Source organism: Schistocerca serialis, chromosome 1 (genome assembly GCF_023864345.2).
Source record: "Schistocerca serialis cubense isolate TAMUIC-IGC-003099 chromosome 1, iqSchSeri2.2, whole genome shotgun sequence".
In the NCBI taxonomy this organism is placed as follows: domain Eukaryota; kingdom Metazoa; phylum Arthropoda; class Insecta; order Orthoptera; family Acrididae; genus Schistocerca; species Schistocerca serialis.
Genome location: NC_064638.1, coordinates 997814151 through 997830655, shown reverse-complemented (window position 1 = coordinate 997830655; position 16505 = coordinate 997814151). Strand labels below are relative to the sequence as shown.

At 44.2% G+C, this 16505-nt stretch overlaps 1 protein-coding gene and 1 pseudogene across 1 annotated transcript in view; both read right to left on the bottom strand.

The window, feature by feature from the left end:
• LOC126413271 (uncharacterized) overlaps positions 1-16505 on the bottom strand; it is a 492894-nt gene that overhangs the window by 132318 nt on the left and 344071 nt on the right. The gene's annotated exons all lie outside the window — the stretch shown is intronic.
• Positions 7398-7515, bottom strand: LOC126429161 (5S ribosomal RNA; annotated as a pseudogene).

The window sequence follows — 16505 nt, the reverse complement described above, 5'->3', positions numbered from 1 at the left end:
TCCTTGTTTTTTGCCGGGAAAAGAGGCAGATGACGTTTGTCAGTGGCGGTAGACTAACGAAACCGGAATACTGCAGTGTTTGCGTCCAAATTCATCCTGTTCATCGCTGTTTCATCTGCGACAGAAGACAGAACCTATGGAAAAACTAGACTTGCTAATGTACTGCAAAACGTTTTTGCTAAATAGGTTCAAATGAATGACACATTCGCCATTTCATTAAGCGTTTGGCTACGAGAATGAGACAAGTACCACGTGACGAAGAACGTCAGCGGAGGCACACAGAACTCCAGTCACAATGTGACAGTCATTTAGAAAGTCCGATTTTCATTTTTTTTAATTGCAAATAAAAACTTTGACGCTTGTTATTAGTAAATTGTACGCATCTGATATAAGGCTTCTGAATAAATAACAAAATTATCCTCGCTAGCTGGAATCCCTATCTTTTTGACGTAGGCATTATTCCGAATACGTGAAGAGATTGTCTAAAACGTACAGGAACCCCCAACAATGCACCAACTGCAATACGGTTACCACGATGAGAGCAGTTCTAAAGCAAATGTTTCAGACTGACTCTCACTGAATAATCAGCATGGTAAACTGAACTTCAGCAGATTAAATATAGTGATCCATACAACTGCCGGCTAGTTTTCGAACGGGTCTTTAATACCACAACATCTCGCAGAGAAGACAATAGCCGTTATATAGAATCATCATTTTACATACAAAAGGAAGTACGAATAAATTACATCATGAGTTTGTGTGCAGATCAAGTAATTTTAATATCGCAAAAAGCATAATCTAAGAGTAAATATAAAAAATTAATAATATAGGGAGTACTTCAAGTTAAGAAAGAATACCCTCTGCGTCAAATGTTAGCTGCAGATAAAAAAACTTCAAGTATCTATAGTAAATGGAAGACAAAGGAAATGACCAATATTTGCATTTAACGTCCAGTCGACGTCAAAATTATCAGATACGGTTTCGTAACTTGGATTGGAGAAGGATAAGAAAGAAATCTGCCGTGGCTTTGTTTGAGAAATCAGCGTAGCATTCACCAGCCGTGATGCCGGGAAGCATGGCAAACCGAATTCTGCGCAATATGAAGAGGCTTCAAGCCACTTCTCCTGTCACAAGTCCAGTCTCCTAACTGAGTGAGGCGCCACAGTGGTTAAGACACTGGGCATTTATCCGGGAGTACGGCAGTTCTGTCCCCATCCAGTAATCCATGTTTAGGTTTTCTGTGATTTCCATAAAGCGCATTAGACGGCTGCCGAGGTGGTTACTTTGAAAGAGCATGGTCCATTCCCTTCCCCAATCTGAACTAGTACTCCACCTCTAATCACATCGTCGTCAAAGAGATGTTAGGCAGGACCTTCCTTCCTGTTTTAACACGTCATTCCCAGCCACGCAAGATGTCATCCTTTTGGCTGTAGAGGACGCCGCAGCTGGTACACGGATTCCGGTGGAAACGGACATCTGTTCAGCATGCAGATGACGGATCGGTCCTTCCGTAATGCGTCTAAGTGGTTTGTTGTCCGAGCCTACAGTGCTGGCTTACCGGCTCCTGACTTTTTCGTGACAGCAGATGTTTTACAGCCCCTGTATCAAATAAACTTGCACAAAGTCCTGGCACGAAAGAGCACTTTGAACAGGAATGCTGTTAATGGTAAGATTAAGGTATGAATTCTGCTCCTCAGGCTGATTAGAAAAAAAGTCGGAATGTTTAAACGTATTTCAGGAGTAGTGTGGAACGCGTGAAATCGAGCGGTCGATCGACGGCCCCTCGTGGGTGGTGGAGTCGCAGCAGTGATTCGAGGGTACTACTGATTTCTGAGTTAGGTGGTTTTCTGATCCCCGAAGACTGAAGGAATATGCTAGTGCGTTTCGTGTGTGGACTGGTCGGTTGCTTTCCTGTGTAGTCAAGCGTGCGCTTTGGCGTTGTGCGCACGTTGGCGAGACGAGGCCGGTATCAGATAATGGAGTTATTAGCTAGCAGTAGGTGAGATTTTATGTAAGAGACTGACTAGATAAGGACTACTTTCCGGAAATGTGGAGTGTAGAGTTTGTGTGATTTTTGCCTCTTGACTTTGAACTGTTATCCGGTTTTATTTCTGCTAGAGATTTTCGATGGAAGCTAGCGGGAGCCACCTGAGGGCAGGGCATGAACTGTTAGCGGTGTATATTTTCAGTCCAGTGATCGGTCCTCGAAGTCTTTCTAAGCGCAGCTGGTTGGCTACAGGAAGCAGTGGACGTTTAACCGAGTAAAAGGGAGGCTGGCGACCTTTACTAGGACATTATTCTGACTTGTAACAGCTCTGAGCATTAATTCGCTTCATAGTTAATTAACGGAAGAGAACGGGGATTCCGGCTGTGGCCGGGAGCGAGAGTTCGCGCAATGTCACCACCACTCAGACCGCGAGACGAAGAAAATTTCACTCTTAACCACTGATACACCTCGCGTGGTTGCAGCGACAAATGTATCATTGCAGGTCATATGAAGAAAAATCAGTCAACGGACGATAACTTCCACTGTGAGAACGGCTGTAAAATACCAGAAAAAGGAAATCTGAGACTCAGCTACTACACTCTCTACGAAAGTACAGTTCCTCGGGTAAATTTGCAGCTTCGTTAGAGATAGGGATAAACATAAGAGCACATCTATTTCTCTTGCTTCTACCTCGTCTTCACTTCAGTAAACAGAATAAAGGTAAGTCACTCTTTAATGGTTCAAATGGCTCTGAGCACTATGGGACTTAACATCTGAGGTCATCAGTCCCCTAGAACTTAGAACTACTTAAACCTAACTAACCTAAGGACACCACACACATCCATGACCGAGGCAGGATTCGAACCTGCGACCGTAGCGGTCGCGCGGTTCCAGACTAAAGCGCCTAGAACCGCTCGGCCACGTCGGCCGGCCTCACTGTTTAATGTCCCGTCGATGACGAAGTTATTAGAGACTGAGCATAAGATACGATTGGATAAAAATAAAGGAAATACGTTGTGTTCTTAAAGGAACGGCCTCACATTTGCCTTAAGTTTTATTAGGAGAATCACGAGTTACATAAACCTGGATGGCAAGATATGATGCAATCACATTCCGCCCCACTGACCGAGCGAAAGGTCTTTGGCACTTCAAGTATTTCCATGTTGCAGACATGTAAACTGAAGTGGAGACAGGGGGAAAACTTACCTGAACTAACAGTAACTTAGGATAATAACGCTCTAAATGAACAGTATTCAGATAATATTACAGAAGAACTGGACGACTGAGAAGACGCAATGTTCGACAAAATGAATAGGACGAAGGAAAGTATGACAGATTAATTAATAACTCATGTTAGAGGAAATTCAAGCTACGAAAATGGCCTAACATCAGTTTACGAGCCGTGGGCAAGAAAATTACTTGACAACGCCTTGTTCAGTGTTAACATAAATGACTAAACTTATTTCCATATTCGCACCCTGCCGAAAGAAAGGAATGTGGTGAACAGGGCGAGAGGACTATTAATCTTGGAAGCAATAAAAAGTACAATGGGATCGAGGAATTTGTGTGTTTCGTGGGGGAGGAGAGGCAATCGGCTTCCCGGCGGGGTGTTGGCCGCACGCGACAAGCCAGTGCGGTGGAGCCTGTGGTTGTGGTGGTTGACGAAGTGGGTATGGCGTGGAGCTGCGCGATCTCTTCAAGCCATGCCCTGAGATAAAAATCGTTTCAGTGTCGCCTAATGTTGTCTTACAACTATCACCAGACTACAGATAAACAGCTCTAACGACATAATTTTAGTTCAATTAACCGCTTTACATCTGATGAACGTGACCGCGAAAAATAATATCACTAGATTATCCCAGTATCGAATGTATTGATAACTGACACAGTAAGTGTGAAGTTAATCACTTTGTAACCCACAGTTGAACAAAAAAAGACAAAGGACAAATAGAATCTTTTGCTAACACAAGTGACAAAAGCAAACCGTTCTAGATGTTGAACCGTATTCGTTCTATAGTAAAATGTATACACATAAAGAAACACATAAAGGGACACAAATCACAGACGGATGTTAGGCACGATAGGAAAATACTGTGTCCAAAACAAATTCCCTTAAGGGCGTGCTGGGAAAACAGTCAACCACTGAGAACAGTACCTGCACCCTGCTGGTGCTGTTATCGAATGCGACATTCCCAAAGCACATGCAAAATAGTATGGTTTAAAAGCAACTTCATAATAAAAATTTTATGATGAGTTTCACGCCCACTGAAGCTGAATAAGCATTTGACGATCACTTTCACATGTAACTGACGACGACGACGACGACGACGACGACGCCTTCTAAAAAGTACCGAAGAAACGTAAAACTTGACAAACACACAAAATAAGAATTAGCCCTTATCAGGCTATAAATTGAAAAGTCCGGGGCTCGGACACCGTTGCGGCTAGGATATTTATCAGCTAATTAACGTGGCTTTCGCCCACTAAAATGATTTGTGGTTGTGAGGAAATTAAATTGTAGCTTCTTTTCGGTACCGCATTAAACTGAAGGTCCCATTACGACTGAGTGGGCGAGCCAGTTTCAATGTCAGAGAAAGGCACCAGCAGTACCGTACCAAGCAGTGCGGTTCCGGGGTGAATCTTTCACTCTGCAGCGGGATGTGAGCTACGGCCCAGACCCTTGCGTTTCGTGGGCTGTTGCACTGTCCACGCAGACAACGTGGCGAACTTCATCACGACTTTAGTCTGCCGGTACATCTCCCCTACTTATATCTCGACAACTCAATCGGTAATAGCAACGCCTGCGAAAGAAAACGGTCCAGTATAAAGTTCCGTTCCGGGATACAGTTTTAATCCTTCACGACTTTTCAAACGGAAAATGGGGCGCATCTAATCGGCGATGGCAAAATTATTAGAGACTGAGGTTAAGTTCGAAATGAATGCGAGTGGGGGGGGGGGGGGGGGATAATCATCCGTGGCCCTGTTACAGTAAAGTTCGCAGCATTCGTGTTAAGTGTATTGCGAAAATCACTGAAAACTCAAATGCCAATGGCCGGAATACGAGTCTCGAATATGAACCGAGCATGCTAACCACTGTTCTACCTCACTTAAAATAATGAATTTTCAAGCACTATGGTTACGCACTTCAAACACCACACTTAAGAATGATACAGACAAATAAGTGTAAAGTCCAACCAATATAGCTAAAACGTGGTAAAATCAATATTCAGTGTGGGTTCTCTAACTCATAAGCTGCAGTAACAGTTTTTCTGTAGGTGTGATGTCTAATCGCCGTTGGCTATTTTAGATGTATATCACCTTCCTCAATGCGCCAATTTGGGTCTACGGGTTATGGATGAGGGTACACAGTTATCGGTCACTTATTTCCATGGAAATCATTCTGACATTTGTCTGCCTTAGCAGGAAGAAAAGGATGTAAACTGTTCTATCGAAATCGCGTGTTTTTGTGTTCTCTTTGATACAGTGCACTGTAGTCATCAACGTCGATAACGTAGCAGGTAAATCGGTTGCTGTTAGTAATACAAGATTTTTCGTCGGCAGCAGACTTCAGCAACACTACGAACATGCTGTTCTTTGACGAATTCCAAGGCTAACACAAGCCTCATCTTCGCAATATTATCTAATCCTCCTAGCACTCTCGCAGTAAGATTTAAGAATAACTTTGGGGCCATACTGCCTTTCTGACCAGTGTGCATTTATCTCTCGATCTTCACTATAGGCCAAGGTATCATTTGTTCAGCCACTTATTCATGCGTGTCCCCCGTTTATCATTTGTTACGAACTACTGACATAGATTCGAATAAGGTGAAATTTACTTCCAGAGGAACACAGCCAAAGACTCTTTCGTATTTGTGCTGATTTGATGATGGTGTCGCTGAAACCAAGATTAGGTGATCGACGCGAATGTTCAAATAAACACAGAGACTACGGATCAACAGACCAGACTCCTACGCTGTAGAAGTGTCAGATCGTCTCGCAGCCTCGTCAAGCTGCCTGGACGATGCGGTGCCGCCAAACGTGTTGTCCGTTGGTTTTATCACACCGAACAAACATAGCTTTTGCGCATCTAGCTTAGATTTAATACTTCCGAAAAGGGTCATTTTAACTGTTAATGAGCATTTCCACAATTGGTCACTCACAAACGTCTGTGCACTACCGTATTTTAGCGCATGCAAGTGCTTCAATTTGCGCGCGCAACGATCTGATTGGCTAACTTCAACGTTAAATACGTCGGAAATGGCGCAACGTATCGCATTTTGTTCTTAACAGTTATTTCTCAGCATAGCCTCCCTTGCAACATCCTCACAAGTTAATCAGGCTGTTTCTGACCACCCTGTATATTAGAGATGAAGTGTTGTGGGTTAACAGATACTGTGCTACAAGATCACATAGTTTCAACGTTTTCAGCGTTACTACAGATGGACAACCCTACCAGTGTTCTTACAAGTAATACTGACAGTGTCTCTGCATAGGGGCTTTCAGGATCGGATGGCTTTCCTCTATTACTGGAAGCACATGGCAAGTCATTTCTGCAGCATATTATTGCTTAACAACAGTATTGGATATGACAGGCCAGTTCTTGGACTACTGTTTAAAAGAGTGTGTGAAGATAAATGCACACTGTGCAAGCAGTATAGGAAAACAAAAACTGCAATGGAAATAAAAAGTTATAGGAAGAGAAATAAAAACTATGAGATTTACCTAAGACTTTGTAACTCTGTCATACGCAGTAAAGGACTTGAAAGGGCAGTTGAAAGGACTGTGTGTTTTCAGTAGAGGATATAAGATTAACAACAACAAAAGCAAAACAAGGGTAATGGAATTTAGTCGAATTATATCACACGATGCTGATTTCAAACAGCTGTTTTCTCATTTTCATTAGTGATTACTTTTAATTGCATTTGGAAATGCAAAAATGGGCTCCCTTATAGAACTCTTACGGCAGATGTTTTTATTTATTGATTTATCTTGGAATGCTCTTTATACCATATAAACCAAGCATTCTATACATTTCGCATTATGTTCGCTTAACGACAACAAATGTAATAAAAATAGTTAATATGGGATACAACACTTAGAGGTAAATATTACATAAATGGCGAAAAGATACAGTAGTCGCATTACAAAAAACCGCAGAGTTTACATCAGTACGAATAGCAGAGCAACAAAAAAAGGCCAAACTCCGTCCGAACAGGCCTTGGAAAGCCCATCGATGCCGACCGGCCGCCGTGTCATCCTCTGCCCACAGGCGTCACTATATGTGGTTAGGGAGGGGCTTATGGTCAGCACACCGCACTCCCGGCGGTATGTCAGTTTACGAGACCGGAGCCGTTACTTCTCAATCAAGTATCTCCTCAGTTTGCCTCATATGGGCTGAGTGCACCCCGCTTGCCAACAGCGCTCGGCAGACCGAATGGTCACCCATCCAAGTGCTAGCCCAGCCCGACAGCGCTTAACTTCGGTGATCGGACGGGAACCGGTGTTAACACTGCGGCAAGGCCGTTGGCAGTAGAGCAACAAAGGGCAATTATAATTAGGTGGACTTAGACTGAGGGCAGTGGCAGCAATGGACGTGAGAGAAGAGACAGTTACAAAACTTCACCACACCGATCAGAAACAGAATATTACTACGTTTTCCTTGCTGTTAAATGTGCTTACATTTGCAATCGCTGTACACTCTTCACTTTATTACTTACTTTATTAGAAATAATGTTTTTATCTTCTCCATATTGTCTACGTAGGATCGTTATTGTTTAAATTTCCGCAGTTTCATCATCTGACATAAACATGGTGTAAGTCTGCTTTATACGCTAACGTTAATTTAAACTCACAAACATCACAGCACAGCACTCGTTTGTGTCACCTGCATGTTGTACACGCCTTATATCTCTCCGTATAACGACATTGTCCTACATCTCGTTTTAGTGTGGACGTATCTTCACCACTAGCAATGCTATCCAAAAAAGTGAGTTGTTTGTCCGCAAAGTAAATGCATTTATCCTCTGTTGTCCGTTTCTCAGACTTAGACAAATGTGCATCCATATATAACACATCCAACAACCGAAGCAACTGCTAAAATTAGTTGTTGCTAACGCTATTTTCGTATTTCGTGTAAAACATTTAGAAATGTGTGTCCCTTCTAGCATACGAACAAGTGACCTCTTTCACTACAGTCGAATGTGCTATACGGAGCGCCACGGAATGCCTAAAAGCTACTGTAACGCTGCCAAGTGCCTTCTACGCAGGAAATCAGCACTAAGTTTTGCAAGAATAATTTTGCTGTGCTTTGGGTCTCAAATCAACACTTATAGTCGCAATGTAGTTATAATACGTGGAAGGGAAAAGAATGTCTGTCGTTACACATATCGCCGCTCTAAATCGGTGGAGCAAGAATTTCACTATCAGCGCTCACAAAATTCCTTCCCATTCTTACTTTGAAGTTGTAATTCCGTTTTCCGTCACTATATAGCTAAACTATTTGCAGTAAAAGGACAAAAAAAAACTCGTCACTTGGGCTAACGTTCCTATGACACAAGTACACCTTCGTCTTACTCTTAGCCTGTGAGCCGGCCAGAGTGGCCGTGCGGTTCTAGGTGCTGCAGTCTGGAGCCGAGCGGCCGCTACGGACGCAGGTTCGAATCCTGCCTCGGGCATGGATGTGTGTGCTGTCCTTAGGTTAGTTATGTTTTTAATTAGTTCTAAGTTCTAGGCGACTGATGACCTCAGAAGTTAAGTCGCATAGTGCTCAGAGCCATTTGAACCATTTTGAACCTAGCCTGTGACGTCACCACAGCATCAGCCAATAAAGGAGCGTTTTCGATCACATGACCAGATGTTGATATTAAATGGTTTTTAAGGTTTAATTACATAAAAATAACAGATATGTTGTGAGACTATTGACCATAAATACTATTTAAATGTTATAATTCATCAGAACAATAACAATCCGAACCATATTTTTAACATAGGAAAGTAACTTACAGCAGGTATTTCTATTAATGACTGAGGAAGGTGAACCAAACAACATTTCATCAGCCTTTACGTCATATGCATACTAATAATTATAGCTGTTACAAGCCATATGTTTTTAGGTTGAATAGTACCTCGAAGCACATGTAGCAAGAGCTAGGCATTAACACTTTTTTCCCCTGGGCAGCAGGTAAGTGTGGACGCAAAACGGTTAGTCTATACTGACAGGCACCACTTAGTGGTGCAGTTAACGACCGTGCAAAAAACATCAGGTAGAAAAATTTGGAAATTTGTGGTAAGGACTTATGGGACTCAACTGCTGAGGTCATCGGTCCCGAAGCTTACGCAGTACTTAGTCTAACTTAAACTAACTTGCGCTAAGGACAACACACACACACCTATGCCCGAGGGAGGACTCGAACCTCCGACGGGGGAAGCCGCGCGGACCATGATAAGGCGCCTCTGACCGTGCGGCTACCACGCGCGGCATCAGGCAGAAAGTGTGTGACGTTTGTAGCATATACACTAAGTGTTCAAAAGTATCCGGACACCTGGCTGAAAATGACTTACAAGTTCGTGGCACCCTCCATCGGTAATGCTGGGATTCAACATGGTGTTGGCCCACCCTTACCCTTGATGACAGCTTCCACTCTCGCAGGCATACGTTCAATCGGGTGCTGGAAGGTTTCTCGGGGATGACAACCCATTCTTCACGGAGAGCTGTACTGAGGAGAGGTATCGATGTCGGTCGGTGACGCCTGGCACGAAGTCAGCATTCCAAAACATCCCAAAGGTGTTCTATAGGATTCACGTCAGACTCTGTGCAGGCCGGTCCATTACAGGGATGTTATTGTCGTGTGACCACTCCGCCACAGGCCTTGCACTATGAACAGGTGCTCGATCGTGTTGAAAGATGCAATCGTCATCCCCGAACTGCTTTTCAACAGTGGGAAGCAAGAAGGTGCTTAAAACATCAATGAATGCCTGTGCTGTGATAGTGCCACGCAAAACAACGGTGCAAGCCCCCTTCCATGAAAAACACGACCACATCATAACACCACCGTCTCCGGATTTTACTGTTGGCACTACACAGCTGGCAGATGAAGTTCACCGGGCATTCGCCATACCCACACCCTGCCATCGGATCACCACGTTGTGTACCATGATTCGCCACTCCACACAACGTTTTCCCAGTTTTCAATCGTCCAATGTTTACGCTCCTTGCACCAAGCGAGGCGTCGTCTGGCATTTACCGGCGTGATATGTGGCTTATGAGCAACTGCTCGACCATGAAATCCAAGTTTTCTCACCTCGCGCCTAACTATCAAAGTACTTGCAGCAGTTTGGAATTCCTGTACGATGGTCTGGACCGATGTCTGCCTATTACACATTACGGCGCTCTTCAACTGTCGGCGTTCTCTGTTAGTCAAAAGACGAGGTCAGCTTGGATGCTTTTGTGCTGTGCCCACTTCACTATCACATCGGAAGCAGTGGCCCTAGACGTGGCGTACAGACGTATGACACAAGTGACACCCAATCATCTGAGCACATTCGATGTCCATGAGTTCTGCGGAGCGCCCCATTCTGCTCTCTCACGATGTCTAATTACTGCTGAGGTCGCTGATATGGAGTACCTGGCAGTAGGTGGCAACATAATGCACCTAATATGAAAAACTTATGTTTTTTGGGGAGGGGGGGGGGGGGGGGAGCGTGCCGGATACTTTTGATCACGTAGAGTAGAAACGGGTGAATCGTCTAAAACTGGCGCCGCAAATATCGCGGAAATGGAAAGTGCTATTGAGATGCGGTTTTCACATAATGGATTGGTTGGTAGTCAGGGACTCATATTGTTAGCCAATAAACAGAGTGTAATAATACTTAGAACGTGTATTTTTTGCGCAAACATACACTTTTTTAAATGGAACAATAGAGTAAACTAGAATGTTTGTTGCACGGTTCTAGTACGAGTCATTTACGAGATATCGTATTGTGAAAAGTTTCCACACTGATACTTTTTTGTGCCATTCAACCTCGTAGCTGCTACATGCGACGTTGTTATGTTTGCTTGCAGTGTGCTTGTATATTTCTTGAGTGCTGGTCAGTGTGTGACAGTCCGGTGTGGAAGCAGTATATCGTGAGTGGACGATGGGTTTACAAATGCAGAAAAAGCCCCCATGCTCATGGTGTATGGAGTGTGTAGGAAGAATTGAGTACGTTCTTGTACAGTGTATGTGGTAAGATATCCCAACGACATCAACCATCTCGCCAATTATTTATTAACCTCTCCAACCAGTTACGTGAAAGGGGGAGTGTAACACCTTGACAACGTAACAGAAGGAAACAAGTGATGACAGACGAACGACAAAGGGATGCCTTTGCTGCTGTTGCAGTTGATCTGCACGTTGCCAAAAGCTGCCAAACGGACGAGGAAGCGCCATGAGTCAGGCAAGTGTTCATCCCTACCAATCTCTCGTAGGTTCTACCTCTATCACATCTCTCTCCATCAAGAACTGCTTGGAAACGACTATGAGAATCGTGTTAACTTCTGTAGATGGGCATTAAGACAAGATACTCCAGATGTACCCTGTATCCTGTTTAGTACCAATCATGGCCAGGTAAACCGTCGCAAGATGCACTATTGGTCTGTTGACAGTTCCCGTTGGCTCCGTCAGGTGGAACGGAAGCGTCCATGAAGTGTGAAGGTTTGGTGCGGGTTAGTGAACCATTAGCTCGTACATTAAACGTATTCGTAATTGCAAATATGGACAACCATCAGCTGTAATATACATCGTATTTAGAACAACACAGATACTGCAATATCGTATCGCATCGGCTCATAGGCCCATTTCTGATAGACGGAACATTGAACGCGCACAAGTATAGCATCTTCCACGGATGCCGGAAGTCGTTGCTCTGCAGACTAGGAGGAGCCTGTTGTACCAACATGATGACTGTTCAGCGCATAGTGCACGAAGTACTACAGCATGTCTTCACGAATTGTTTCAAAATCGGTGGATTGGATGTGGAGGACTTGTACCTTGGCCGGCCCGTTCCTCGCATTCGACACCTGCAGACTTTTTTCTGTGAAGAAGCCTGAAAGACGCCGTCTACAAGGACATACCAACTACAGCCGGTGATATGCAACGACTTATTACTGCAGCCTGCTCGGACATCTCCGCTGATATGCTAGGACGTGTGCAGCAGTCGCTCCATACCGGACTGGAAAAGTGTATTGCCGCTGCCGATGGTCATTTTGAACACATCAAAAAATGGTTCAAATGGCTCTGAGCACTATGGGATTCAACTGCTGTGGTCATAAGTCCCCTAGAACTTAGAACTACTTAAACCTAACTAACCTAAGGACATCACACACATCCATGCCCGAGGCAGGATTCGAACCTGCGACCGTAGCGGTCACGCGGTTCCAGACTGAAGCGCCTAACCCGCACGCCCACAACGGCCGGCTGTGATAGTCAATTGTCTCGTCACTGGTCAGAATCCTCATTACTAGTGTATGCTCTTGTGTTGTTCTTTAGTGTGCACTACCGTAAGTATTGAAGTCTCGGTGCAGGAACTTTCCAAAATACGACATCTCGTGAACGACTCGAACCACAATTCCGCTACAAACACCACTACATTCTAATTTACCCTACTTTTAGTTTGCCAACGTCAATAGGAATTTTTCCATTTAAACGTGTATGTTTGTAATTACAGAGTGTTAACTGGCTAACAATACGAGCCCCTGACTAACAATCCAATCTGTGAAAGCAGCATGACAATAGAACATTCCATCTCCGCAATATTTGCAGTGTAAGTTTAAAGAGAGTGTTAAAAAAAGTGTCTCATTGAAACAAGAAAACTAACAATAATAGGTTCGGAAATGCATTCTTTCTGAGGTAATTACGTAAAATATGGGCCCGGAAATGCATACTTGCTGCGATAAACACACCCTGTGCCATGTCAGGCGTACGGACTGTGCAGGGCCTTCTACTGTAAGTCTTCCGAGGTGCTAGAGTACCTGTGTACCTCTCACACGCTGGAAAAGTCTGCCGAACAGCTTATATGAGAGTACTCTGCGCTGTGGATATTCTTCATTGTAGAGGACTGATAAACCATAGCGGAATATCATATCCGCCATTTCTCTTGTCGAGTAGTGGGCTTTCATTGCTAACAAGTGGCGGAAGAGAGAAAATATAAATGTATTACACCATCTGTATGTAAAAACAGCTCAATAACAGTGAACACATACATGAATCCGAGTTTGGAAGAAGGTACAACACTATGATACGTACCCAGTGTTCACAGTACTGTACGATAAGGCACACACACATACACACACACACGACGTAAACTAACGTAGCCTACAGCACGACTCGAACCACACAACTGACTGCAGACCATCTAATGGTAGGTAGAGTGTTGTGAGTAAGACATCATAATACCCTGCCGACACATTTGACGGAGCGCCAATGCAACGACTGTGCTAATATCCGCAACCAAGCGTCGTGTGGATCTTCCTATAAACATGTGTTTATATCGGAAAGTATGCCTTTCCGTACACATGTTTAGTGGACTTATTTTACTTGTTTCGAAGAATACTATCACGTCTCAAAGTATTGGACACTTTTTTGAAGACCGTGCGTGTGCGTGCACTCGTACACATCCTTTCTGCTTGTCCTGTTCGTTGTAATCTGAGAAATACATGACAAAATTTACATTAGTTTGGGCGCTCCACACTGGATATTAAGCCGTACGTCCGATTTCAACCGTTCCCGCCTTCTTTCATTATGCGCTTCTGATCCTCCTGTATACGCGTTTTATTCAGCTCGCTAACAGCGCGCCATTTCTCGTATGCATTTCTGTGGCACGATTGATTTCGAGCTAATACGTTAGTGGCGCAGGTAAGGTTTCGTGAAGTGCAGGACCTTATCTACAGCTGATATTACGCCCCCCGCGGCGACATTTTTCCTCTGGCGCCGACATCAAAGGGCTGGGCTGACGCTCGCAAATGGGCGGCGGCGCGGAGGAAGGGCCGCCCCCCGGCAGGGCCCTAATGAGGGTCGCGAGGTGTCGGCCGCGGCCGCGGCTGCGGTTCGGCGCGCCTGCGGCTGCGGCTGCCGCGTCGGCGGTCTGAGGTCGGCCGCGCCGGACCCCGCGGAGCTGCCGCCGATATATTTCATCTTATTTGGTCGCCCACCGCTGCTTATCTTTAATTACGCCATTAAACCTACTTAAGGATACATTTTCTGAGTAGACAGTGACAAATGAGACCAGTCCGCACTCACAAAAGTATGAGGGATGAGCACTTTGGCGACCCCAACAAATGTAGTGAAAGCATATCTAAAACTTGTTTTGAAATACTTTGTCAGGAGGATTTTGTGGTGGCCGCACGCCTGTCGCTTTTAACGCTTTGACACGCACCGGTTTTGTACGCGCGTTACGCAAGGAGACCGCCGTTGTTCGGTGAACGAGCAACAGCAACAGACCACACCGGCAGTGACGCAGACGCACATCACATCCTCTATCATAGTAACTGGTGGCCGAACGACTGACGCCTTAATGATCAGTGTGGGCACTTGACACGGAACGTAAGAGCACCACCACATGGTTTCGAAACAGCTTTTCTTCTGCTTCTGGTACAAACGTGACACTAGCCTATATCTTCTATACAAAATATTTCCTAAAAATTGCGTTTTGCGTCTAGGCTCGGCAAAGTTTAGTTGAAGACTGAGGGAATATTTCCTAAAAATTGCGTTTTTCGTCTAGGCTCGGCAAAGTTTATTTGAAGACTGACCTCGTAAGTCCCCTTAAGAGGCAGGAACCTTTCTCATGGTGAAAACCAGGAAATCGGAAGTGCACAAACAGCAGCACAGCACCTTATTACAAACATAAATCATGCTTCTCACAAACGAGTATCCATATCACTGGTACTTTATGATCTTAGTAAAGACTTTGCTCCCACCCCACATAAGCCCTTCTTACTACGTTAAAATCCTAGAAATTGGAGGAGCTGCCCTGGAAACCCTTGAATCCCGTTTAACCAACAGATGTGAAGTATTAGTACAATGAATAGCTGGCTCTGAGCACTATGCGGCTTAACTTCTGAGATCATCAGTCGCCTAGAACTTAGAACTACTTAAACCTAATTAACCTAAGGACATCACACACATCCATGCCCGAGGCAGGATTCCAACCTGCGACCGTAGCGGTCGCTCGGTTCCAGACTGCAGCGCCTAGAACCGCACGGCCACTCCGGCCGGCACAAGGAATAGCGTCAAGAAGTGAGACGTTACAACTCAGTGTGCCACACGGACCCGTGCTAGGACCCCCATTATTTCTGATTCTTATAATTGACCGAAGTTCAAATGTGTACGTTCTACAATTTGCAGACGACAACACAACACTCTGATTAATGACAGTCTAGACAGGCCAATATGTCGACCGACCAATACGCAAAACGGTTTCGCAATACTGGGCGTGAAACTGTTCAGTTCACTACCGAACAACGTTCAGTCCCTACCAGCTGCTTAAAGCAAAAACCATGACAGACAGAAAAGAAAATCCATTGTATTCTGTAGATTTTTTTCTTTTCCAGAGATAAAATAATGGGGACTTTGACCTCCGTGCTACGACACGAGCAGCAACAATGATAATGTACTTTTGCACGGTCCAGTCACATTAATGTGACCGACCGTGTGAGTTAACGAGCATTGCTGAAAGAGTCAGCCTACAGGGATTGTGAAACGAACCCTGTCATCCAGGACCGCGTGCCACAAAGGGCACAGATTCACCACGAGATGAGGAAACTCACAGGTGTCTATTGTCCACTGAGGCCTAAGCGCTGTAGTGTGCGAGTGAGACAGACGAGAACCTACGTCGTAGGGAAACCCAGTAGAAGCCTTTTGTGGCCAAGGAGATGTAGGAGTGTTAAATATGGCGGATTTAAGATCGACCATAAACGGAAACATTTATGAAAACTATTTAATTCTGTAGTAATGCAGGGAATCGAGCCACAGTAATTTCAATCTACCACCCTCCATAAATTTTCATGGTGACCCCAATAAAACTTGAATATTGATCATATCTATAATAGTTCAGGATTTACTGTTAAAGTGAAATTAACAAGTTTTGTAACAAAGACCTGAATGCTAAGATCTGAACGCTTTGGTCGATCTTAACGATCGACATTTTATATAGAAGCGCATCATTAAAATGACAAACGTTGTAAATATCAACTCTGTAACTTTGTTTAAAAGATATAGTAAATTTAAATTATCAGTATTTTCAGTTAAGCATCAGATCATCACTTCCTCCACACTAAACACATATGAGCGATGACAGCATGACACCTTATTGAATCATTAGGTAATAGAATATATGTTGTGACGTTTAGTGCATTATAGTTACTTTTGTTCTTTATTTATCAGAAAGAACATGGGTGCAAGGCTACTGGCTGTGACATTCAAAGTTAAGAAGGAATGTGGCCCAGTAACATGGTGCATTATCATCCATAAAAATTCCATCGTTG